Source organism: Anolis sagrei, chromosome 4 (genome assembly GCF_037176765.1).
Source record: "Anolis sagrei isolate rAnoSag1 chromosome 4, rAnoSag1.mat, whole genome shotgun sequence".
Lineage (NCBI taxonomy): Eukaryota > Metazoa > Chordata > Lepidosauria > Squamata > Dactyloidae > Anolis > Anolis sagrei.
In genome coordinates, this window is record NC_090024.1 from 148,520,795 (window position 1) to 148,545,189 (window position 24,395).

Sequence of the window (24,395 nt, forward strand, 5' to 3'; positions counted from 1 at the left end):
CCCTGGGGACTTGAACTCGTTTAGAGCGGCCAGGTATTCATGGGCCACTTGTTTCCAATTTGGGGTTGGATGTCCTCTAATCCCTCATCCACTCCATTTTGCTGAGGTTGAAGATTACTTTCTTTTTGTGAGAAGACCAAGGCAAAGAAGACGTTAAATAGTTCTGCCTTTTCCCTATCCCGTCAGCATTGCCCCATCTTCTCCTCAAAGAAGCCCTATCGCCTCCTTGGTCTTCCTTTTTCTACTGACATAAGAAGAGAAGCCCTTTTTATTGCTTTAAATGTCCTTGGCAAGCCTGAGCTCGTTTTGTGCTTTAGCCTTGCAAACCTTATCCCTACAGGAGTTGGCAATTTGTATGAATTCTTCTTTGTTGATTCCATTTGACCAAAGATGGCATTAAAACACAAATCTGTAAATGAGATGCTAAAACTGGAAAACCCATGTTTACTGAGACCTGCCTTGGTCCCTCTAGTCCAGAGTTGCTGTCCAATGAGAGGGACCAGAAATTATTCTGTAGCTCCAAGGACAAAACATAATTTCTGACAGCCCTGTTTTTGAATGTCGAGTTCTTTCTAGTGTTTGCTTCCTTCTTCTGGTTTTCTTCCTTCTCACTATATCCTTCTCCTCTCTTGTTTTTCCAGGAGCCTGTTCTGGTCTAAGCAAATCAGTTTACATTTCTTCCCAGTATAGTATCTCACATGCCCAGGCTAAGAAACAGATATGACACAAATGTATTGATTTGAAATTTACTGATGTATTGTTGTATTGTTTTAACTGCTTTAGTGACTGTGTAAATGTTAATGCTAATGCTATGCACTTTGTATATTGACCTGTTGTAAACCGCACTGAGTCGCTTACGGGCTGAGATAGTGCGGTATACAAATAAAGGAAATAAATAAATAAATGTGGCACATCACTGTAACCACTTTGCCAATATCTATATCTGATTGTTTGGTCCATCCCTTAAAACTTCCCTGCAAGTGCCAATTTGCTCCCCTTGTTTCTGAATTCCTACTCACATACTCAAAGAAAGTGGGTTTACCACTCAGTAGCTGGATTTGCAGCACAACTGCTACATCCAGCTGATAATCTGCATCAAGCAAACACAGGATTTTCTGTGGTGCTTCTTGGAAACTCTGGAGTGAACCTTCAGTTTCTCTTCTAGAAGCTTGGTGGTGATGTCATATTCCTGGTGATGTCATTACTGCTATCAAGCCAGGTAACTAGAAATATGATGTCATTAGCAAGCCGGGGGAAGCTGCTTACTGGTGGCAGCACAACAATGTCAGTTGTGATCCCAACATGCCCTCAGTTTGTCCAGTTGTGTGAATGGCCAAAGATTGTGAGGATGCTCCTGGCTGGGTCAGAGCAACTTCAGAGTCCTGTAAACCTAATTTATCGAAGAGGTATAGATGCCATTTGTGATAGCATGTACATAGATATATTGCATCCCTTACAACATTTAACAGAAGAAATCCAGGACACAGCTGGAAAAGTGGAATGGCATAGGGGTCAACTGGACAGTCCCTGTCAAACTGGAGGGCAAGCCAGTGGCTGATAGCTCTACCTCTGTCCAAGCCTGTGACTTACATCTTCTTAGGCCTCATTCTCTCAGCAATAGCCCCTCCACAGGGGCCCTGCCAGGGCAAAGGTCCAAACTACACTAAAATAAAAAGCAAACTTTCAAACAGCTCATCAAAAATAAACAGCTCTACTTTATTGACTTCACCAAGAGACAGGATAACGTTTCTAACCTTTTTGCGCCTTATGAGGAAAAAAATCTCTTTGAAAGTGGAGAATCAGCACTAGACAGATAGGATGGGCTAAATATTCTCCTTAAGGTGGTAATTTTCTTCTTGCAGAGAAAATACTAAAGCAGTGGTTCTCAACCCAGGTGTTTTGGCCTACAACTCCCAGAAATCCCAGCCGGTTTACCAGCTGTTAGGATTTCTGGGAGTTGAAGGCCAAAACATCTGGGTACCCACCAGTTGACAACCAATGTACTAAAGGCTTTTACATGCATGCACACACACATTCCTGCAATCCAAAGTCATTTAATTCTTTCAGTCATTCCGTAAATGTACTGCCTTACACTGCTTTGCTTCTAGATGAGATCTCAGTCACTGGCTGAACTCGTCCAAATATATTCTGACTATCTGAATGCTTGTATCTAAACTTAAACAACACCACACATAACAACTTAAGCAGAATCCATCCTTTCATTTCAATATTATCTTGCAAACCTATTTTTTACTGATGACATTCTGAAGGCTCATCCAGACAGGCCCATATTCCGTGATCTGTCTCAGTTTTACCAGAAGCATTCAGATTCTTGGGCCCAAGTCACACAGCTATCTCAGTTTTTCAGGTTCCTGGAGCCCAAATGATAGAACATGCACCCATCATCTCTCCCTAAACCTAAATTGATTGATTTTATTTTATTTTTATTTGCGGTATTTGTATACCGCCCTTCTCAACCCCGATGAGGACTCAGGGCGGCTCATAAGTGTTGGTAACAATTCAATACACCTAAAAGATAAATAACATGTACCTGGCTGCCATAAGTACCCTCCTCGTGCCCTCCTGGCATGAAGAAATGACACACTAGGAGATGGAGGAGGGGTATTTTCCTCCCCCCCCCCCCCCCGCCCAGTCTGCTGACACATCATTTCCTTGCACCAGGAGGATGGAAGGAGGGAACTTATGGTGGCCAGGTACATTTTACTTAACTTTTAGGGGAAAATTTGAGGGCTTCGGGATTACTACATGCCATACTGATTTTATACCCAGGGTTTTTTTGTTGTTGTTGTTGTTTGAGAGGATGGGCAGTGGAGACTGAAATCCGCACTGAACTGGGGTTTTTTAAACCTCCTTCAGTGCAGATTTTACTCCTGTCTGGGAGCACCCCGAGATGAGATTTTTGGGTGTCCTTATTATAAGGGACACCTGACTCTTATTTCAGAATTTAAAAATTGCCTCTTTATAGACCTAGCATCTACCCCTGATTATAATGTGTTTTCTTTATTTGAAGTTTAGATGTCTTTTCCTTTCATACTGGTTAAACAAGATGATAAAAATAACAAAATGTTTAAAAAAAACAAACAAATATAAGCATCATATACGGTAATTTATAAATGTGGGTAACACAATAATTTAATACATGGCTAAGGTAACTGAAATCAGTGCTTCCACTTGGTATTTGGGTGGAACACAAACATTTCAATAGCCACTTCTTGATCAATCCTATTGGTCATGAATTTCTACTGTCCTTTGTTACTCTTTTGAATGCAATAACACTATTCTGTATAACAGAGGTAAAAGTTGTCAAGAAAAAGCGGTGGAAGAGAAGCAGCCTTGGGTATATATGGCATGGTTTCCTGATTAATTTCTTGCCTATTCTGCCCATTATATGCTTTAAAATCTATCCAAGTTCACTTTATATCAGTACAATAGGGGTTAGACTTGTGCTACAACACTGTGTGCCACAATATTGCTGGCAGTTTGGTTTTAAGTTACAGAATAGGCATTCACAACATGAAAAGGAAGTAGTGTCATAGAACCAAATAGCCCAGACTTAGGCAAAACTTTTGTGCAGTTGTGTGGCCAGCTGCTGAAATACCACAACGAGTTTAGAGGCTAGTTTTACAGACTATTTTTATAGTAATTAAAATGCATAGACTCTTGTATAAATCTTTAATGCATCATTTGCCAAATGTACTAAGTACTACAAAACACACTGCAGCTTTTGAGCTGAATATTATATTACTAATATGAGACCACAACAGATGTACGCCTTTGAGTATGACACCACTCTGTTTTCTTGTTTTTCTCCAAACTTGGAAGAAACCCCATGTTTACTACCTTTCGAGTGCTGTTAAGATGACTCCAAATGTGAACATTTTCTGAAATCCAAGAAGTTTATAATACAAGAAGGACCAAAGAACTCTGGTTCCCCATATGCCGCTGAACTATGATTTCCATATCCCTAGATGTGTTTGCCGAGAATGGAATTGGAATCTAACAACAAAACCAACTCGAAGGAAAACCAGTAATAATTCCCCTACTTCCTGCCACCACTGATTTAAACCACTTAATCATGCAAATTCCTTTCTTTTGCAGGCAAGTGTTCAAAATTAATACATGAATCAGGAACTTTAGCTGTCAGCCAGAATCCAACTGTGCACATTGTAATGCCACACAACTTCCTCTAGAAACAGTGGCATGCCTGCTTTCTCTAGTTTGCACTCCACACTCCCTACCGCATTGTGCAGTCTAAAAATTTGGTTCTTGGAGCTGTAGAAGAAGGGGAAGGGGAAGATTTTGTTGGCATCATTAGAACTTGACCATTATATTTAAGTTGCAAAACCCCTGCAGCTGTGTTTGTGAGCTCCACATTTAGACAGGGAGATTTGCAACCCAGTTTGACACAGCCATAGCAGATGATTTAGAATGGTTTGTTTTGCAGAGAAATAAAGCTACTCAAATTGATTGAGAGAGATTTACATAGATGGGGAAAGAAAAGAAAGGGATAGGGTTGCATTTTTTTTTCTTTTCTGGCAGGGCTCCTGGATCTTTAATAACTGCATGAGAGAAAGAAATTAAATTATTGACCCCGAAAGCAAAAAAAATTAATTTCTAAGGAAGCACATATGGAAATTGGCATTTCTGCTGCACAAACTGAAAATATCACTCAAATTAGTAAGTTAAATGCATTTGATGATGGCACACAACAATCATGGATGCAACATAATTATCCGGCATGGTATTTCATCATTTCATATTCTGTCATTTTCTCATTTAACAATTGGCCAGCCACTGGAGGAAATGCAAGCTCACAGCAAAACTTTCCTAGATCACAGGAGAGAGCTCCATTCCAATAAAGATGATAACAACACAAAATAATTCTGAAGACTGTCAGCTTCCAGTCATTATTCCTAAAATTAATAAAAAGGAAGGCTACTTTCAGGAGTGCTCCTGACTCTCTTTTCATCACTTGTGTATTTATTTTTGTTGTCAGTGGGAACACTAATGCAAGCTAGGCTCACAATAAGGTCCAGTTAAATATATGGTTAACAGTCACTGCCACCATCACTACCACTGTAACAGACTAACACAGCTATTGAAAAATGCATAACTGGGAGGCAACTTTTGCATCATCTCTCCCCATCAAAAAAGACACCAAAGAGAAGCACACGTGCACAGGCTTATATAAATAACTACCATTTTAATTAAATATGGCACAAATCTTACTGTGGAAGAAAGTCTGAACCAAGTGGTTCACAAAGTCGCAAACCAGTGGCTTCTATGTCATGGTGTGGTGATTCTATTCTACATGTTATCTAGCCATGATACTGAGCCTATCCCACAAATAGATTTTCGACACTACACAGCTCATTTGAAGTTCAAATTAAAATCTAGAACATATATGGTCCCACTGAACCTGAACAACTTCTCTTTCATTGGTCTATGATAGGACTTCATCCCACACAGTGTTGCCATCATTTCTAGACACTTAAAAGATGGGAGTCACATAGAACCCATCATACAACGCAAGACCCTTGGGTTTTCCATTTGGCCCCATTTCTGAAGTACATGGAAACACAAGGGTTTTAAAGACTGTGAGAAATTGACTCTCTACATATAGAAAAGGGCTAAAGTAGCATGTGGGATGGGAATAGTTTTATTTCACTGTCTTCTTTCTGTTTAGTGACAATTTTGTGTGGGCGGTTTTTGCATGCTCCACAATGCTCCGATTTTAACCATTCCGCTTAGGACACAAAGAAGGAGTGATGCAGAAACACTGAAATGTTAAAGTTGTGCTAATTAGCTGTTTAGAAAGTTTTATTTTTGAAGGAATGAATATATGAGACTTCTGCAATTATGAAGTTTTTCTTTTTGGAAAAAAAAACAGGGGAAGAGGTGGGAGGAGCCAACATTATTCTGTGTGATGCAAAACAAACAGATGATTTCAGTAAAAACAGAAGAAGACACATGTATAAATTCTCTTTTTTCCTTTTCAGTCAGAGTGAAACAAAATGCCACAATGAAAAAGACAATTCCCCCCACTCCCCCCAGTGTTGGGATGAAGTCCACGGTGTATATATGTCCATGTGTACATATTCATAGCATCTGTAACCTACCTTTTGAGAAAAAAGTCTCAAGAGCAGCTAAAAAAATATTAATTTGATAGTTCTCTGCCCTCAGGCTAACAATCCAAATAAAACAGGAAACACGTGGGAAAGGGGGTGGCAAATACTAGCTGTTCTTCTCTCACTCTGGGACCAGAATAGCACAGAAATCTACTGCTGGGGGCCCTTACACACAACACAGTCACAACACTATGTTTTCACTGTAACTGCATGGGCTGCATTCAATGGGAGACATGGAAATTGTAGTGCAACACTAGAGCTCTCTGACTGAGAATTCTAAGCATCCCTTCCTAAACTGCAAGTCCCGTGATTCCCGTGGGAAGTTATCATGTTGGTCAAAGTGGTATCAGCATGCTATATAATTTGTTTATTTATTTATTTACAGTATTTATATTCCGTCCTTCTCACCCCGCAGGGGACTTAGGGTGGATTACAATGTACATATACATGGCAAACATTCAATGCCATAGACACACAACATATATAGACAGACACAAAGAGGCTATTTAACATTTCAGAATTTTCATGAGGTATTCTGGCCACCAGGGGAGCTGTCGCTTCACCGTCCATTTGTAACACTGATGAAGTATTCCTCATTCTTTGCATGCTTGCTGGAGATTTGTATGGTGTCGTAAATTAGCCTCCCTGCATAAGCGGTACCTAAATTTCCTACTTGACAGATTCAACTGTCTTTCGGGCTGCAAAGGTCGACAGCAAGCTACTCCGACCCAGGCTGGCTTCGAACTCATGACCTTTTGTTCTTAATGCAGCTGACTCCTAGCCAGCTGTGCCATAATCCCAGTGTTTCATGATATAAAACGTGTGACCTACTGAGAAGCCACAATTTTGTACGTGTATTCCCTTTGTGCAACTCTTAATCTTTAAACTAGACATAGAACTGCCTACATTTCAAATAATAAACTGCAAGATAGGATAACTTGGTCATTTCAGTGCTATAAGAGCAAACATATTTTAGCTATGGTTTTGTAAAACTGTCAAGAACATGGTCTTTCTACCTTTCCTTACTCTTTCTTATGAAACGGAGTACCATACCGAAAAAGCAAGCTTCGGACTTGAGAAAAAAGTCCATAAATATGGAGTTGCTGCCTAGAAATTAAATCCTTATTCAGGACCACCTCAATATTATAGAAATCTCCCATATTCTTGTTCTATAAAATCCAAATGGTTTTCCCAAATTTAAACAATAAACAGATACCAGCCTTAGCGGTATATAATATTTGGTCTCTATTGCAATTTGTGTCATCATTCTACTATGTCTGCCCAAAAACAAAACAAAACAAAAACTCTCATAAAGTTCTGCCTTTTCCTTCTATACTATAGCTTTATGATCACTTTAAAATTCTTGATTGATCCACTCTATATTGTAAAATGTTTTATACGCTTTTGTGTGTGTCATTGGGAAGTGAAAGCCTTGCTGGGTAGAATTCCATTAAGTCATACGAGATCTTACAAAAATGCTTCCCTGACACTATGACACATTTAATGTAAAGCAGCTCCAATTAAAACTTTTGAAAAGTCAAACAAAAAACCTTGAAAAGATTCACTGGCAGAAGATGATGGCCTTTTCCAGTTATCCTAACCACCTGCCTCTGGAATCAGCATCGTTTCATACATCATAATTTTCTCATTTCAAGTCTTGACGTGTTCTAGGTGCCTTTCAAAAGAAAAGGATGATTAATTAAAAAGAGAGAAAGTTATTATGTCAGAGAAGTCTATTGAAGGCCAAGAAAACCGCCCATCTGAAACAAAGCAGAAGATGGGCAAAAGTCAGGCTGTGTATATGCCACAATTTTCCAGGAGCACCACAGAATACAATAATAGGCAGTGGCGGCAGAACTGGCTTGCTAACAACCTCAGCTTTCACATTGCATCCTAGTACTATCACTGCAAACAAGTTTGAAATCACATGTTCAATGACCTAGTAAAAACCCAGAAGTCACAGAAATTGCTCTGCAGTTTTGTATGAATATTCGGTACCTATACCAAGACGAGTTTTTAAATATATTGCACTTTAATTTGAAAGCTACTTTAAGTTCCATTTTGGGAGAAAGGTAAGGTATCAATAAATGTACAGTCAGTAGATTTAACTTTTTTTCAATTCGATTATTCATGGATTTTATTATAATATCTCCAAGGACCTCCTCACATGGAGGAAGTCCAGTGTTGCGATTCGCCAGCCTCCATGGCAAATTGGGGTGGCAGCAGGACAATTTTCCTTATCACAGTTCCCCACATAGCTTAACCCCATAATAGACCCGTTGTTACTAATAGAACACAGGGAGACTACCATGTTGGCAGTGTAGCATCTTATTATGCTGCCATCCCAGTTCACCCATAGAGCCCTGCCAGAGGTCAGCCTACATCATCGGATGGGCAGCGTAGGGCTCCATGGGTGGACTGGGGCAGAAATATCCTAGGACACTTTTTTTCACAAATACTTCAGTTGTGTGGAGGGGAGGGGGGGGTACCTCCAAGCAACAGGAAAGAGTAGTTAGTACAGATACAGCTTGCAACCGTTTGAAGTGCTTCATTAATTTATTACTACAATTTGTAATGACTCTCCATGGAGTCTATGTATCCACCTAGTTAACTTGTTTCTTCCCATCATAGTTCCTCTGGTGCCAGGGCTGACCCTCCACTCTGCGTTCATCTTCAGACTAGAAACAAATAAGTTAGATTAAATGTTTCACTGCCCTTCTTTTCCTTTACCCCTGTAGTTTTCACACTTCTGAATTCAGTCTTCAGAAACTAAAAGAAACTGAGTCCAAAGGATAAATGTGAGAGGAGAAAAACTTCAGGACATTTTGAAAGTGGCTGAAAAGTGGGATGTCAGAATTAATTGTGACCTTCCCTGTCAAACTGGGATAGTGGGAAATTATGGAGAAAACAGCCACTTGATTAAACCTTAAATAATAAAGTGGACTTTAGAGTTTCTGCTGGGAGAAGGTTAAATGTATCAACTTGATATTCTTTTTAAAATAACGCACTTTTCACTTTATCCTTCACAGCAAGCAGCATTTGGTATACTACAAAGTACATCTGTCTCCCAAGTGGGAACAATCAGAATACATGTTATTTGTTTCTCCAAAAGTAATGAGCAGATTAGAACAATTAAGCTAAGTATCTTAAGAATTTTGATCCACAGTGAGAAACAAGTATCCAAGAATTTTCCCTAGGCATCTGTTTTATTTGAGCTTGAAATTAATCTTATGATCAGGCAACAATGACTTGAACAATACCAGTAACATCTAAGCTTACTAATATTTTGCCTGGCCACGAAAGGCAGCTGGAGCTGCTTAGCCAAAATGTACTAGAGTCATAATGGTATGGAATTGCTCAATTTGCTTCAATAACATTACATCCATAGCACTACATTATATACATTTTTATTTAGTCAAAATGCAGATATACATTGGGACGGGGGCAGGTAGAGAAGTTGAATAATCCAAATCTTCATTTGCTGGTTAGCTTATACTCCCAAGTGAAAGGATTTAGATCAGTACCCCAGCATCTGTTGGAAAGATGTTGCCAAGGAAAGGGATGAGATCCTCTCCTTTTTCACCAATAGCTGCTGTGACATTTCTAAACTATCAATGCTAAGGAATGGATGTCTGTTCCTCACCTCACACCAAGTATATGAAGACGTGAGGCAGACAGAAACTGTGCCACCTGTTCTCTTTTCAAGGATGTTGCATCTAATCTTTTTTGTGCAGGATTATTTTTTCACATCCTTCCAGCCAAAGTAAGAAGCCAATTGCTAGCCTCAAGCTGTTAATGGGATTTGCCCAGACCTGATTAATATGGGGTGAACCTCATGGTTTTTACATCATTAATGCTCTGCAGCTTTAGTTCCAGAAATGTCATCAACACACAACTTGCTTCCAGCATTAACTTGGACCTATATTCATATCTACAGAAAACTGGTTTACATCAAATCAGAATTCCATTAAAACTAACAGAATGTATATTAGCTGACAACATGCAATGGCCCATTAGTCTTCAAAATGATGTTCCCTCATATCATGTCAGACAATTGGTCCATCGACTTCTTATGCTGCCTATTCCAATGAGAAATGGCCCTCGAAACTCATCTTGTGGTATTGTTTCCCATCATAAACTGAAAATGTGAAGGATGGATTGTAGGATCTTCTGCAGATGAACCATATGCTAACCAACTGAGCTACTATTAGGTTCCAATGCTCAATGGTACCTTGATCATCAATATCTCTGGTATTCCTCATGATAAAGTCTTAATAATAATGGTAATAATAATAATAATGTGTGCCCCACTTTATCTCTTTAAAAAAGAGAGCTCAATTAGGCATGTTTTATGAAAAACATAGGATTATCTTGTTTGTTTGCATGCATCCAGTGCTGGTGGAGGGAGGAAATCATATAAATGTAGTAATTAATAAACAGGATTCATAGAAACCTTACAGGATGCATACCCTCTCACTATTGCACCTTCCCTCGATTGCACTTACTCTGAGCTTCAAACCAGCTTCAAATTGTTGGTCAGCCAGGGAGTTGTTTTTATGATGTTAATTGATTTTATTGATTTAGTTGTTTGTTGTTATTGATTGTATTTTACTGTGTTTGTTTTAGCTTGTAATCCTTGGGCTTGTCCCTTTGTAAGCCGCATGAGACCCTTCGGGGAGATGGAGGCGAGGTATAAAAATAAAGTTATTATTATATTATTACTTGGATTAGTTATGGCCATCAAAATCTACCCTGGATGAAATAAAAGTGCCTAGTTTTTCAGGACATAAAAGAGTTGGGCCAGAAAATAAAGTAAATTTATTTTTAGTATCCATCCAAGGCAAAAATAGCAAGAAACAATGTCTCCTGGAGCTCTTGAGTCAACATGTCTACTATCTCTCTCCCACTGATGCAAACACATGTGACTACAGAACAAAACCACTCTGCATGCAGTTGACTAAATGTGGATTTGAAACACAGCCTTAAAAGAAGTCCTAAACCCTCTGAGCAATTTGGTTTGACACAGAACTGATCATATCTGATAGGGCTCCATAGCTCATTATAAATAATTGCTTTCATAAAGTGTATCTGATTTTTGGAGCAGCATATTAGAAGCAGGGGTGAGAAGAGACTCAAGTAGGATTAATTGAACAAATTTTGCCATGGGAAGCATGAACAGAAGTTCTCACTGGTTTGCTCTATGGATGAACCTCGCATCATGCATTCAAAAATGCAATTTGCTCTCTCCAATAAAAAAAGGAGTTTCAGTACATTCTAATTTATTCCCAGTAGACTGCTAAATGATAACTAATGCCATTACAAATGCATTATCCACAAAATATTTATTTTCTGTTAATTTCATTAAACATTTCAATGCATCTTAATATTATATTCACCTGATAAAGACAAGTTGGTCACATTTCAGAATTCTAATTTGCTTCACAAGAAACCATTCATCTTGAAGGCACCATTCTGCCTGGCCTAATCCAGCCTGATTATGCTTTGGATTGCAAATGAACAAAATGAAAATGGCAGATACTGAATCATCTTCAATATCTGTCATCTCCCCAAATAATTGCAATTCAGGTCAGTACTGGACTTGTGGTAGGAAACATCAGGTTTTCAATTGCAAAGGGGACATAGTGGGAGGGATTTGCAAGGAAGATATGGCACATAGATGAACAGGAGGCATGATGGAAGCATTAGGGTTTCTTTATTTGCAAAATATATAGTTCAGCATTGAGCCTTCCTATGAAATCCTGTGATCTCAGACTGCACATAGGGGAAGAAAAGATTACATATGAACATTTGAATTTTCCAGTAGTATAAATGATTTTTTTCAATGATTGAATGTCAGTCTATCAGCAACAAATCCTAGAATTTACCAATTCCTTTGATAACTTAGGGTTTTCAGAAGAGAAACATCTAAACATATATTCGCCTCAACTGTGCTATGAACTCAAAAATTTGCAATAGGACATCATGAGAAATATGGGATTGCTGTAAAACTGGAGACTGTAACAACTAGACTTGTGCGTGGATCTGTTTACTTTTGGTACCTCTGGTACCTTCAGGAGCATGTAACAGGAAGAGCCCCTCCAGTACGAAAACCCACCCAACACGAAAGCAAACGGGAGCCGATCTCATCTCCTCCTCTGCTTTTCGACATCACAGTTTAATCTTTTTTATTAATCCCAGCAAACAAAAAGAAAACCCTACTACCAGTTACCTCTCCTCTAGAGTAGAAAGTAGAAACAGCTGTAAGGAAGCATTAAACCCAAAGCAGAAAAGAGATTGAAGCATGCTAGGAAAAACTGGGGGGTTTTAAAAGGAAGCCCAAGAGGATTCCTCCAGTAGGTCATCACTCTTCCTCACCTGGAAGTGGGGAAGCCTCCTTAAATGCCTTGGAAAGAGTGTATGGCATGGTGTAGGCCCTGGAGAGAAAGGCACACCTGCCTGCAGCGCCTCTCTTCTAGAGTATGAACAGGTAAGAAGACTTCTTAAAGCGTGCACATCTGTCTGTAGCACCTCTCCTCCTCTAGAACAGAAACAGCTTTAAGAAGCCTCCTTTAAATGCACTGGAAAGAGTGTGTGGCATGGTGCAGGCCCAGGAGAGAAAGTGTACGTGCCTGCCTGCAGCACCTCTCCTCTAGAGTAGAAATAATTTAAATGCCTAAAATGACCAGAAGGGAAACCTGGGATCCCCCCCCCCGGGGGGGGGGGGCAGATACTAAACAAATGTTTTGGCACTCCAGCACAAAAACAGATATCTGCCCTCCTGAATTTGGGAGGATCCCAAAAAACGGATCAGGACCCGCACCAATCTGGGACACTGAATGTACAATTGTATGAGAACCAAAATGGAATGCATAATTGCACAACAACCATAATGGTGTAGTGGTTTTAAGGCTGTACTTGGATACTGCAAGACCGGAGTTTGAATCTCCACTTTTCTGTTGAAATCCTTCGGGTGACAGTGGGCAAGTTGCACACCATCAGCCCCAGCCCCCCTAATGTCAACATAAGTCAGAAAATGAGTTGAAGTCACGCAACAACAAACAACAACAATTTGTATTGGATAACATAGAGACAACGCAAATTCATTTTCTTTTTCTATGATCTCATGGGCTACCTTGCAACTGTCAATTCAGAAATGGCAAGGAGGAGAGACCAACCAAAATACTGATGTAGAGAAAGTGGTGGGAAAAGACTACTTTACATGGCAACAAGCAATCCAGTATCGCACCACCTGACATCCGCCGGGAAGTTGCAACCAATAGTGAAAGGACCAAGGCAGCAAACTACAGACCATCTGCTGCAATGCAACCTGAGCCCTGCCACATGCACAATGGAGGACCTTCTTGCAGCAACACCAGAGGCACTCCAAGTGGCCAACTACTGGTCAAAGGACATTTAATCAGCTACCAAGCTTGCAAATTTTGTTTGTTTGTCTGTTTGTTAAAAAATGCAATGCAACTTTTGGTCTGCTCCTGACACAATAAATAAATAAATAAATAAATAAATAAATAAATAAGGCAATATGGAAGAGACAAGGCCACATCATCTGACCATCACCATCACCATCTTTCATTCCTCCCAAATAAATGGGTCTCAGGCCCCTTCTACACTGCCATATAAAATCCAGGTTAACTGCTTTGAAGTTGATTATATGGCAGTGTAGACTCATATAATCTAATTCAAAACAGATAATGGTGATTAGAGTGTAATTCAGGCTATTTCTACACTGACATTTAATCCAGAATATCAAAGCAGATAATCCATATTGCCTGCTTTAAACTAGATTATATGAGTCTACACTGCCATATAATCCAGTTCAAAGCAGATAATCTGGACTTGATATGGCAGTCTAGAAGGGTTTAGCGACTTTCTTCATGCAAAAAAGGTGTGTTAGGAGAAAACTCTACTTTTATATGGCAGCGTAGAAGAGGCCTCAGGCCCTGGTTTTGACTCGAAATAATCCAGCTCTCACTATAAGGCAAGATTTAAGTCATCCTTTGCCAAGTCATTGTTATTTGTTGTCAAATCTTAAACAAACAAAAAAAAACACATTATTTCAGAGGGATTATTGGCAACAGTCACTGGGCAATGGCTTTGTATTTTGCTCTTATCCTAGTGTATCTTGGTAAACCCTCAACTAGTAGCTTGGGTATCAGCAAGGTTGATGCAAGTAGTAATAAATAAATAGAAAGAAGCTGCAATTCATCACTGGTGTAAAAAAAAAAAAAGAACAGAAGAGCAACAAATTATATATGCTGCCTTAGGTGGCTGCCTCAGTTACTTGCTTTCCCTTAGTTTGTATCAGAGTATAGGCTTAATGGAAAAGGCATTTGCCTTATAGTTTAGATTTCAACATTTCAAATGAGACCATAACTTGATTTTATACAAAAGTGCCTTTTGTGCTGTTTAGCTTGGTTTGATAAACTGCATTTTTTTCAGATTACCCTCATAAACTTTTCCCATCAAAAGCATAGAATACATTCTAAACATTTCAGAACCAAATTGTGTCTATCTTATCATATGTTTTTGCTCCCTTTTAAAATGTTCACAATATTTCAAGACAGTTAAAATAAATAAAATCAATATGCATTGCTTTTCTTTGTGTTACGTCTTATTAGCTCAACCAACTTAATATCCAAAATGCCATGAGATTCAAGGTCTTGTCCTGGAAAAGGTTAGAAATGTTTATTCGAACAAGACCAAAAAAAGAAGACGAAGAAGACTTGAATGTTTACTTATTAGCTTGTGAAAAATTAATGATTTACACTCTAAGCTATTGGACAATTAAATCAGTATTAACACTACAGCTGCTTTAAGTTTAATCAGTAACACATTCAGTGATACAGTTTTTATTTGCCAACTACTGCAGCTTTCTTAGAAAGCAATTATAAGACTAATGCATTAAGCTCTGTCATCTGACATACTAACAAAGCAGTCACAATAGCTAGTTTACCAATAAGTGCTAAATGTGGCACTATGTGGGCACCCCATATTCATCTATTCAGCAAGTTGCACTGTCTCAGCTTCAGAGCATGGAAAACATGAATCCTTTCTTAATAGATCCTGTGATTGTTTTGTCTTAGGCTTGCTACAAGTTGGAAATCACTTGAAGGCACACAGTATGTACACATCATCACTGCAGTGCTATCAACTTGTATAATTCTAAGTTTAAATACCTATGTGATTATAAGATACTGGATGACACAGGTATCAAATGATAAGTGTTCCAGTACAAGCTGGTAGGCTGCACTTTTGTGCTGGAACACTAGGCATATCTTCAGAAAGCTAGACACAATACACAACAAGTCCTACTTGTTATGAAATGGTTCCGATCCAGAGGTTTAGTGGCGAAAAAGAAATCACATTTCTCTGACTTCTGAGCCAAAATTATTTAATATGCCTTATTTATTTATTTATTTATTTATTTATTTATTGCATTTCTACCCCGCCTTTCTCAACCTCGGAGGGGAGTCAAGGCAACTTTACACACAGACAGCTATTTGATGCCATTAAAAATAATATATAATTAAAATGATCATTTTAAAATAGAATTCTAAAATACATCAAAAAAATTAAAAACATTTAAACCAACATCACCGTTGTTAAACCACACTACCCATAATTGTAATCGTAATCCGGGTTGTTCCAATAGTCCCTACACATAATTCTATATCTGTCTATTGCACAAGACCTCCAAAGGCTTTATCAAAGAGCCACATTTTCACTCTCTTGCGAAAGGTCAGGAGAGAGGGGCTCATCAAATATCCCTGGAGAGGGAATTCCACAGCTGAGGGGCCACCACTGAAAAGACCCTGTCTCTCGTCCCCACCAATCGTGACTGTGAAGGTGGTGGGACTGGGAGCAGGGCCTCTCCAGTTGATCTTCAACTCCGAGATGGCTCATAGAGAGAGATCCATTCAGACAGGTAAGCTGGGCCAGAACCATTTAAAGCTTTATAGGCTAAAGCCAGAACTTTGAATTATGTTCAGTAGAAGACTGGCAGCCAGTGGAGCTGACCCAACAAGGGGAGTTGTATGCTCGCTGTACGCCGCTCCGGTGAGCAGCCTGGCTGCCACCCGTTGGACCATTTAAAGCTTCCAAACAGTCTTCAAAGGCAACCCCACACAGAACACATTGCAGTAGAATGTAACCAGAGTGTGGTATGACCATCCTATCTATGGTTAAGGAGATAGGCACTACATACCTAACTGTATGTAATGCTCACAACCTTGACCATAGATAGGATAAATGTTTTCGAATTATCAATGGACAATCCTTTAAGAAGGCTGTCTGAAGTCAAGAATGATGTCATTCTATTGTGTGATGCTGTACCCAGACATCCCTTCTGTATGCCATGTTATGGTTTCACTTCCAGTCTACTGTTTGGGAGAGCAGTTAGCTGTGTGAGCTCAACTGGTAGCTCCTCCAAGTCACAGTTAAATCAGTTATCAATCCTACTGCCTCATCAGTTGGGCAGAACTGCCTGTCTTGGGACACTTTCGCTCCATTTAAGCATAGAGCCTGCCAGCTCCCATTACACAATGCAGATCAACTTCCACCAGGGCTCCATGAGTCAAACAGAGTGGAAGTGTGGGAAGGGACCACAGTGGCAACATGGGAGGCTTCTCATGTTGCATAAGAAGCAATGGGGGAAGTCATGCAGCAATATTCCACCCCTCACCTCCCCCCCCCACCCCGTGAGATGGTGTGAGAAGCAAGGCAGGCAATGTGGGACATGGGGCAATGGGTTCCCCACATTCCCTTGCCCGACCCTGCTGGATTCACCATGATTTGTGGCAAATCCAGGGCTTAATGTGATGCAATATCATGGTTAATGTTTGAGGCCAGGTAGATAGCTATGTTGTCTTTTTTATCCTCAGCTCCATTCATTTATTATTATTTTTTCACAGTGCTTTGACCCAATCAGGGCCAAAATGACAGTGTTGGGGCAATGTCCAACCCTCCAGTGCTTCTCTTTATAGACATGTCAAACAGAAGGTCCTTGGGTCAAATCTGGCCCACAACATCATTTTATGTGGTCCACAAGTCATTGAATTGAATTCCAGGGCAACATAGTTACATTTATGGAGCCCCCTTGTGCTGGCTAGATTGCTGACTGAAAGGTCGGCGGTTCAAATCTGGGGAGTTGGGTTAGCTCCCGTCTGTCAGCTACAGCTTCTCTTGTGGGGATATGAGAGAAGCCTCCCACAGGATGGTAAAACATTCAGGTGTCTCCTGGGCAACGTCTTTGCAGATGGCCAATTCTCTCACATCAGAAGTGACTTGCATTTTCTCAGTCACTCCTGACACAAACAAAGTTACATTTATACAATCTTACAATTACAAATAGCCTTTTTAAGGCAACCATAAAGCTGATTCTGCCCTTGGTAAAATGTGCTTGATACCACTGCTCTGTAGCCATGGTGCATGGCAATTTCCCTCTGCAACACAACAATACTTTTTATGGGGAAGGTGATGTGAAGGGGTGGAGGCAAAAAAGGGAAATATTAGTTGCATCGCTTTCATATTGTTTGCACAATACAGGTTGAGTATCTCTTAACTGAAATGCTCGGGATCATTGGATTCCACCCCCCAGATTTTTGAATACTTGCATTTTCATATACTTACAGTCTGAGATAGCTTGGAGATTGAACCCAACCCAAATTTCATTTATATTTCATATACAAGTTATGTATGTAGTCTGGAGATAACTTTATATACCATATTTTAATCGTTTTGTATAAGAAATAAAGTTGTGTATATTGAATGACTAGAAAGTAAAGGTAATAATATCTCAGGCACCCATATAGACAATTTTGTATTTGGGGGGGGGGGGGGGGGGGCAGATTTGAACTTCAGAATTCCAGATAAGAGATGTTTAATCTATATTGAATTCCACACATTTCTTTTAATGGTGATGATGATAATGATGACGATGATGATTGTGGTGGTGGTGGTGGTAATAATGATGATGTGGAGCGAGGTCTAGTCCCTGTTGTTTTTTGAGGGAAGGATTTTTTTTTTTTTTTAGATTTGGTTATTCTTATTATCTCAAAATTGTGGTACATCAACTGGTTTATGTTCGAGGCCCTTTTACTAATTCTGTTGTTTGAGGCCCTCACTTTCTGCCCCAAAGCACAGAAATGAATCTTTTGCAGAAAAAGAAAAGTCAATTAGAATGAAAATCACAATGAAATCACAATGAATTTCACAATGAAGGTAGAAAAACTGTCTTGAGAGTATAGAACTGGGACTGTCACATACAGTCTTAGAACATGTTTGAATTCAAGACACATGTCCATAATAAAGTAAAAAAATTGAAAGGAAACAGACAAATGTACTTACTCTAAGTGATAGCATTATAAGAAAATTTCTGGAAAAGGAAGTGAAAGGAATAACATGGTCAAGATCAATGGGGAAAAAATTAAGAAGCTATAATCAATTTTTGATCTCTTTCCAGGTTCATCAGACTGTAATCTTTAACTGCTTTACCATCACATTGCATGACAGCTCAGAATACACTCTGCTCAGAATGTCCTAAGGACCATAGCTCAGCAACGAAGCACATGGTCTGCCTCTGGGAAACAAAAAGGTAATTTCCTTGTTTTTCCAGCATTTAGCAATTATAGGATATAAACCTTATGAATACAAATGAGGACTGACTATGTGTGTACAAGTGAGAGAGAAATATTAGCTATATGTTGGTGAGCTTTGCGTAACAATTCTATTAACATAAAATGAGGTTTATTCCATTATAAACAGGAAGGCTTAAACAAATGCGATTTTATTGAAAAAAATTGCTTACTCTTAAACACAGTGTTGGGAGGCCAAATGAGCAATGTCTGAAAGTGCTCATTTACATATACGAAGACTTTTGATACAAGTAACCTTTCCAAACTCTTTTTATCTATGAAATCAGTATGGTTTGTCATTGTGCTTCGACCTGGAAGCACCCTGGCAGATGAGTTACAGCAGCAGTGCTTTTGCTATTTAGATTTTCTCAAAAAGAAAAGCAAAAAGAAGACAAAGAAAGTGGAAAAGGGCAAATAGATAGAGTAAATAATGCTATGCTATAGTACAGGACAAAATAGTGTTGCCAGATCTGGAGAGAGAGAAAAAATATACTCTTGAACTACAAGTCCAAAAACTACAGCAGCGTTGTGTTGTCGAACGCTTTCATGGCTGGAATCACTGGGTTGCTGTGAGTTTTCTGGGCTGTATGGCCATTTTCCAGAAGCATTATCTCCTGGCGCCCGCATCTATGGCAGGCATCCTCAGGGGTTGTCAGATCTGTTGGAAACTAGGTAAGTGAGGTTTATATATCTGTGGAATGTCCAAGGTGAGAGAAAGAACGCTTGTATGATTGAGGCAAGTGTGAATGTTGCAATTGACCATCTTTTTTAAAATAGCAGCTTTGTTAAAACAAGTTTTCTGCAGAAGGCAACTGTGATGGCAGGGGTGACAGACAACAAATTAAATATCCAGAGTCTAAAACTGTGACAAAGGACTGTGTAGCTCCAGAAAACAATGTCAAAGTGTACTCCAAAATATGTAATTTTAAAAGTATGCACCTGAAAAAAGTATTACATCTCAAATTAAATGTCTTTAAAGAAGAAAACAATTGCAAATAAACAGGATGGATCTAAGGGTGCATCTGCACTGTAGAATGAATGCAGCTTGACACCATTTTGACAGCCATGGCTCAATGTAGTTTGGTGAGGCACCAGCACTCTTCGGCAGAGAAGGCTAAAATCCTTGTAGAACTTCAACTCCCATGACCCCATAGTATTGAGCGATGGAAGTTAAAGTGGTGTCAAGCTCCATTAAATGCACCTTAAGAGTGAGAAACACATCAAAAATTGATATGGAACAAATATACACCTTTTTTTAATCTCACACTGGGTTTTGAAACAGTAAAAACTCTCCCATCCTCCATGTCTCTTTTCATATTCAAACATCTCAAAGAAGTGGTACCATTTCTCAAACTTAGCTTTGGACAGGGACAGAAACAGCACAAGGCCACCTCATAGATGCTGCTTTTCTAGCACAAAGCAGGCAGAAAAGAATTTCCTCAAATAGTCTGAGCATACCAGATAAACAGGATATAATTGGCCTTGTATGCATCCCTCTCCAACTGAGGAAACAAATCATGAATGACAGAATACACCAAACTGCAAAAAAGTTTTTAAACCTCCATGTAACAAAAAAGATATTTTCATTTCCAGAATCATACTTTGTTAGAATTACAGCTGCAATATAGGCATCCTGCAGCATTGCAACATAAACAGCTATATGCAATTTCCTCAAACTTCAGCCATATGGTATGTACAGAATTACAAATAGGATGAAAAACTAACAAACAGCAACATCCCAATCACTGGATTGCTATTGGAGTAATTTCGACACATCCCATATTTTTGAATTATAATTCAGTGAAGCAACAGTGAGCATGCATCTTGATTATTATGATGAATAGCTATTTGTAAATGTTATAATTTGAGTAAAGAATGAAAGAGTTAACATCATCAAATAAAAGTCTTATCTAGTCCCCAATCATCCACCCATGTCTCCACAAAATGAGCAAAAATGATATGCTCTGATTATTAGCAGATTTATCCCATTTAGGATAAATCAAAATTTATTTTGACACATATTGGAATTTTCATTGGGACCGGGAAATACAAGAATTGATATCTTTTTCAAGCCAAACTGTATCACACAATATATTGCAATTCTCTCTTGGGTCAGAAAATACAAAAAAAAAAAAACTCAAGCAATGCAAGTTTTGTTTTTAAAGTTATTGCATGAGGTTTAATAAATAAATGCTCTTCCTCAAACAAAATTCTGGAATTATTGCCAATGTGGTTTTCCCTGACTGATTTAAATAGATCAAAGCAAAGTGTTTAAAATGACTACAGTACCGTGGTAGGAAGAACTAGTTTTAGAATCCCATACCTTGTGTGACTGTGGAGTAGAACAGACAACTCTGCATCTGTATGCTTGTCCATTTTGCCCTGCCTCATGAACAGAGGAGGAATTGTTGGAGGCTACAGACAATGCCATTGCTGTTGCCCGTTTTTGGTCAAAAGTTATTTAGTCGCCTGCACACCTTCTATTTTTATCAGTTTTATACTCATTTTTACAATGCCTTTGATACGAAATAAATAAAATAAATCAGTTAACAGCTTCAGCGCCTATTTCAATTTTCTCATCTATTTTGTGGCACAAATGTACTAAAAAAAAGTTAAGAAAAGACCATAATGACAAAACTGTTCTTTCTCCATATCGAATTTTACACCTGAAACAGTTTTTGTGTACAACTTTATGTTTACTTTATATTACAAGCAAAGAGTAAATCAACCTAGCCAAAATGTGCCATTTATCACTTAAAATGCTTTGTAATTCTCAGAGCTTGGAAAGTTATTTTTACAGATGACATTTCCATAGTCCACAGACCACAGCTCTGTCATAAATGGTAGCAGCACCTGACATATCTGTACATAACTTCAACGTGTGTTTGCCTAGCATTTGTACTTATGAAAAGAAAATTCCTGAGAGAGGAAAGCATACCAATGATTTCATAAATGACTGCTTATTTTACCAGCAGACCTCTCTGTTCCCTGCTGATTTCTTTTAGCCAATGTTTTTTTGAGTTCTAAAATGAGTATCTGCAGCTATAAAGTTGTTGTTGTTTTCACTTTCCAAAATAAAATCAAAAAGCAAACCTTTATATAAGTAACCACATTTTAAGTGCAATTGCATATAGAGGCAGTCCACGAGTTACAAATATCTGACTTACAAATGGCTCATAGTTAAGAACGGGGCTGAGCCAACAGGAAGGGAAAGAAATCTACTCCTAAAAGGGTTATCATAGGAAAAAGGTGTCTCCACTGAAGCTTTATCACCAGTTCTTGTTTCCATAACAAGCCATTTTTCTTTCAAAAACCATAGGTGAAAGTGAGCTGAAATTTCTGAACAGGGGCACAGACAGCAAACCAAACACCACAAGGGTGTTAACCCTTCCCTATGCTATCCAAAGTGTGTGTGTGTGTGTGTGTGTGTGGAGTTACACTTTAGAAATGGACCTATTCCGACTTACATCAAAATGTAAGTTAAGAACAAACCTACAGAACCTATCTTGTTTGTAATTTGGAAATTGTCTGTAGTGGAAATTGTCATTCACTGATTTTGGCATCCAAAGAGGGTACTAAAACAAAATCCCATTGGATACCAAAGGACCACTGCATCATCATCATCATGATATTGTTTTCAAAAACAAGATTAAAAAAAATTCATCTCTTTTCTCCCATCTGTATATCCCACCATGTTGCCTTGGAACCCCCGGTGGTGCAATGGATTAAACCCTTATGCAGGCAGGACTGCTGACAGACAGGTTAGTGGTTTGAATCCAGGGAGAGTGGGTTGAGCTCCTCTGTCAGCTCCAGCTCTCCAAGCGGGAACATGAGAGAAGCCTCCCACAAGGATGGCAGGCATGTAGCCGGGGGGGGGGGGGGCTAGAGGGGCTTCAGCCCCCCCCCCCCTGAAATTCTCAGGGTGGTCTGTGAGAAGGCCTTACTGGCACGTGGCACGGTGGCGTCCTTGTCCATGTCTGGGCCCTCAGCACACTCTCTTTTCTTTTCAGTGCCACTGGTTTCAGCCTTCGGTGCCAGAACAGGAAGGGGACTGCACCGACAGCCCAGGTGCCAAAGAGGATGCCGCCACACCACATACCATTCGGAGGCTGCAATAGGCCTTCGCGCCCATGAATTCGGCAGGACTTTGCACCTGTGCATTGAAGTCTTGCCACACTCGTGGCTGGGAATGGAGTGCATCAAGCTCGTCAACTGCCTTCTAGGACTCTGGATCCAGGTAAACAACAATTCCCATTTGAAAAAGGGCAATCATTCCCCAATCCCCGCCTCTATGCACAGTTGGGCACACTGGCTCTATGTGCCAAGTTTAGTCCAGATCCAGCGTTGGTTTGGTTCAATGCCCTCTGGATAAGGGCACACTGCAACTCCCAGATCCTAGGTTAATCACCCCCCAATCCCCACTCATCCTGTATGTACAGTTGGCCATGTTTGGTCCACCATGCTCAATATATCCCATATGCATGGTGGTACTGGGATAACAATACAAAAGGTTTGCTAGGGTGGATCCTTTCTCACTCACTCAGCCCCCCCAACTTCCGAATAAAAATTCTGGCTATGGGCCTGAAGGATGGTAAAACATCTGGGCATCCCCTAGAGTAACATCCTTGCAGACAGCCAATTCTCTCATACCGGCAGCGACTTGCAATTTCTCAAGTCGCTCCTGATACAAAAAAAATACATGTTGCTTTGGCAGCCTTCAGCTTCTCCAGGTAGCCTCCAATATATCTCCTAACCAACTACCCAGAACAGAGAGAGCCGGAGGGAGTTCCTGGTGCTTTGTTTTCCTCAGCCTATCTTCTCTTGCTTACTTATAGCCTGAAGCAACTTTCATTGTTCTTGTGAAGTCTGCCTTTTCTTCGCAGGAGCCCCAACAGATCCAAAGCCTGCCTCCAACTACCCTTTCACTTTAATGTCAGGATATACTGGATGCTGAGCGTTTGAAAACAAATATATCCAAGGCTTTCCTATAAGAGTCACCACTCATCATGAGGAAAAGACAGTTCCACAAATTATGAGCCAACTGTCGGACCACAAAGAATTTCTCAGTCTACCCACAGAGAGGAATTTGTGTGTATCGCCAACCTGGACAGGGCAGGGGGTCAGGTACAGCCTTCGTTTTATGCCTCCGAATTATCTCAGCTGGCACGCCGAAGTAGCAAAGTTCGCTGTCAGTTAAAGACAAATAATAAGAAATGAAAATGCAGCTATGGATCCTTCTCACTGCTCAGCGTATGTGTGGATGCCTTTTAATGCAGAGAAGGTTGTTTTATGTTATTTTCAGTCAGATGTTCTTTCTCCTATTTTTGCCAGTGCAACTGTGTGCCAAGCCTAGCACTGGGCTGCACGAGAACATGGCTTAGTCCTGTAATAAAAAGGTATTAAACTCTATGCTAATAAAGGGGAGGGAGGTTGCTAGGCAACCGTGAAATTGGGGATGGGGGCTTTTGTTTTGAACTCTGCCATCCTGCCGCAGCTCTGAAGGGTTAAACAAACAAAGCCTGCTCATTTTCTCCCTCATCGTTTTGAGGAAAGATACTGAAATATCCTCTGTGCTACCCAGGATGGCTGGGGCCCA

The 24,395-nt window shown here is 39.7% G+C and overlaps 1 protein-coding gene and 1 long non-coding RNA gene across 3 annotated transcripts in view; one reads left to right on the top strand and one right to left on the bottom strand.

Annotated features, from left to right (window-relative positions):
* The window catches only part of DPYD (dihydropyrimidine dehydrogenase), a 594,355-nt gene that overhangs the window by 541,716 nt on the left and 28,244 nt on the right, over positions 1-24,395 (bottom strand). The window lies entirely within an intron of this gene.
* Positions 19,123-23,981, top strand: LOC137096964 (uncharacterized). The gene is made up of 4 exons (XR_010909850.1): positions 19,123-19,471; positions 22,541-22,560; positions 22,825-23,036; positions 23,683-23,981. It is a non-coding gene; the product is annotated as an uncharacterized lncRNA (long non-coding RNA).